The following is a 3,303-nucleotide window of genomic DNA, read 5'->3' as shown; positions in this document are numbered from 1 at the left end:
TCTTCTCCATTAGGAGGAACTAACTTTAGTCCCTGTTGTGGTCCCACTTAATTAATTAATTAAAATACTTGAAATTAATATAATTAATTTTTTTAATAATGTAATTTAAATATTTAAATTTAAAAATAATTCACTATTAAAAGATATTAATATTAAATAAATTTATATATAACAATAATACACAATATATAATTCGGGATTACACAAATTTGTAAAATTACTTAATAAAAAAAACATAATTAAATTCTATAGTTGACGACAAGCATTGTGAAATTGCCATATGTGTTCAATCAAGTCCTCTTTTAATTGTCTATGCTGCTGCCTATTTCGAAGTTGGACATTTCTTTGGAGAAATTGATGGTATGGTGCAAAATCTTCTTCTCCCAACTGAGGTTGTGATAAGCCATTTTCAACATCATCATACTCTAAGCCTTGAGCAAAATTTCCTGCATAAGTGTCTCTTTCATTCTCAACAATCATATTATGCAATATAATACAAGCTCTCATTATGTTGGCAAGCTTCTTCTTTTCCTAAAAACAAGCTGGACCACGTATAATTGCAAAGCGTGCTTGCAACACTCCGAATGCTCGTTCCACATCTTTTCTTTGTCCTTCTTGGTATTGTGCAAATAACTTGCGTTTCTCCCCTTGTGGCTTTGAGATTGATTTGACAAATGTGGCCCATTTAGGATAAATATCATCTGCTAAGTAGTATCCCATTGTATAATTATTACCATTAATAGTATAATTTACCTCCGGAGCACGATCATTTAGAATGTCATCAAACACTGGAGAACGATCTAACACGTTGATATCGTTATTTGAACCAGAAACTCCAAAGAACGCATGCCATATCCAAAGGTCTGAAGATGCTACAACCTCAAGTACTATGGTTGCAACCCACGATAACCACTCATGTACATACCTTTCCATGCCTTTGGACAATTTTTCCATTGCCAATGCATGCAGTCAATGCTACCCAACATGCCAGGGAAGCCACGACCCTCTGCCATTTGTAGTAGGCGTTGTACGCCATTTGGATTTGGTTTTCGCAAGTATTCATCTTCGAACACCGAAATGACACATTCAACAAATTTTTCCAAGCATTCAATTGTAGTGCTCTCGCCTATGCGCACATAATCATCAACAGCATCAGCTGCTACGCCATATGCTAACATCCGTATCGCAGCGGTACATTTCTGCAGTGGCGACAAGCCTCTTCTTCCAGTTGCATCAACCCTCTGTTGGAAATAAGGATAGACGTTTGAGAGAGCGTCTACTATCCGAAGGAACACATGTCTTCTCATTCGAAATCTCCGTCGAAAAATGTGAGCATTATACACCGGATCATCTGCAAAGTAATCTTGGAAAAGGCAATCATGTCCTGCTTCTCGATCTCTGTTGATCCATCTACGAGTAATTGGGATAGATCTTCTATCGATATCTTCTTCTTCTGAATCTTCAAGTAAATACTCATCGATCCAATTATCTATGAGTGTGTTATCTTGCCGTCTTCTTTTGCCATACAAAGCCTCATTAAACATATCATCAAAATTTCTAGCCATATCTAGAAATGTAATTTTTAGTTCTCTTTCGAGGTGAGAAACAAGAGTTAAAGTGGAGTTGAAGAGTTATTGATAGTTGATATTTATAAGTGTGTCTACAATAACTACCTTAACGACTAGTTAACGGCTAGTTTTACAACGGCTACTTAACGGCTAGTTTTGCAACGGTCACTTTCATAAACAATAACGGCACAATAATATTGACTAATTTAAAAACTTACATCAGAAATAAATAAAACAAACTACATCTCATACCAGTAATACGCAATAAAAATAAGAACATACTACATAACTCTACGAATACAAGGAACCATTAAGTAAACCACTTGGCAATTATTTTCTCACATGCAATCTCATGAAGAGCTCGTCGTTTTTCACTCATTGTAGACGTGTCAGCATTAAGTATTTGCATATCCATCTCCCTTTTCCTTTCTTTGGCCATCCTTTTCATTTCCCTTTCTTTTGCTTTTATCTCCATTTCTTTAATATACCTCTGAGTTTGTAATTCTTGTTCTTTCATTGCCGCTTGAGCTTGTAACTCTTGTTCTTTCATTGCCGCTGGAAACTGTAACTCCTTCTCTTTGATTGCCATTATCTTTGCTCTATGTTCCTTCTCCTCTTCTCTTTCTTTTTCCCTTTCCAGTAGTTCCTTTTCTCTAACATTCTTAATATCTTCCATGAGAGATAATTTTTTGACAACCAATAATTTTCTTTCGCTAAAATCTTCAGACATCTGTGCTTTTTCCTTACCTTTTCGCTTGCTCTTCTTTGATCCTTGTGGGCGAACGGGAGAGTCCACACCGGGTTCGTCAGCCAACGGTGTTTCTGGATTTGATGAGGATGAGTATGCTCCAGTTGCACTAACCTTGGTTCTCTTTGAGCCGCCACTCTATGTAGGTAGTTGGCTTCTCTATTTTTGCTCCAACCGAAGCATGTTCCAATGCCTCTCAAAAGTGAATTTTTGACCATAATGTGTGGAATAAAGTTTATAAGCCAACTCCTTTATATCATTAGCGTTCGAACCACTCCTTATGTTTCGACTAGCTTGATCGTATCAACCAGCAAATTGTGCAACAGCCTTGTTGATCTTATACCATCGTTTCTTACATGCAACTACCCCCTTGTCATGTCGGAGCAAAATTCTACACAGTAGCTATGAATTCGACTCCAAAATATTTCTCCCTTTTGATCGGTACCAACTACAGAGTCAGTTAAAATATTTAACCATGCACTGATCAGCATCTCATCCTCTTTCCAATGCCAGTGTTGAATACTATCTTGCCTCCGATCTTCAATATCATCATCATTGAGGTCGATAGCATCTAATCCACGAGGGTTGGTAAAAATCTGAATATTGCGAATTTGGACTAGATTGTATAGGAGTCTGAGAGGATGGGTTAGAAGAGCCACCAACACCAGATGAGTTATGTCTTGATGCACTGAATTGAGTTGGAAACGGCAAGGAAGTTGGAGTAACATTTTCGATAGAGGGGTTAAATATGGATGAAAATGGAAAATGGGGTGTTTGCGAATTTTGATTTTGCGGTTGGAATATAGGAAATTGATTATTATAAGGAGCTTGAAAATTGAAATTAGAAAGATTTTGTGGATTTGGATTTTGAAATGTATTTGGTAGTGTGAAGTTTTGATTTGGAACTTGAGAGTTTGAGGTTTGAGATTGTTGGGTATTTGGAATTTGAGGAAAGTTTTGTAAGTAATTGAAGAAAGAGTTGAGTTG

The 3,303-nt window shown here is 36.7% G+C and overlaps 1 pseudogene; it reads right to left on the bottom strand.

Annotated features, from left to right (window-relative positions):
* LOC107647648 lies at positions 247-1,544 on the bottom strand (annotated as a pseudogene).

The sequence above is a fragment of the Arachis ipaensis genome, chromosome B01 (assembly GCF_000816755.2).
Source record: "Arachis ipaensis cultivar K30076 chromosome B01, Araip1.1, whole genome shotgun sequence".
Taxonomy (NCBI): Eukaryota; Viridiplantae; Streptophyta; class Magnoliopsida; order Fabales; family Fabaceae; genus Arachis; species Arachis ipaensis.
The sequence above is the reverse complement of the archived record's forward strand: the minus strand, read 5'-3'. Positions and strand labels throughout refer to the sequence as shown.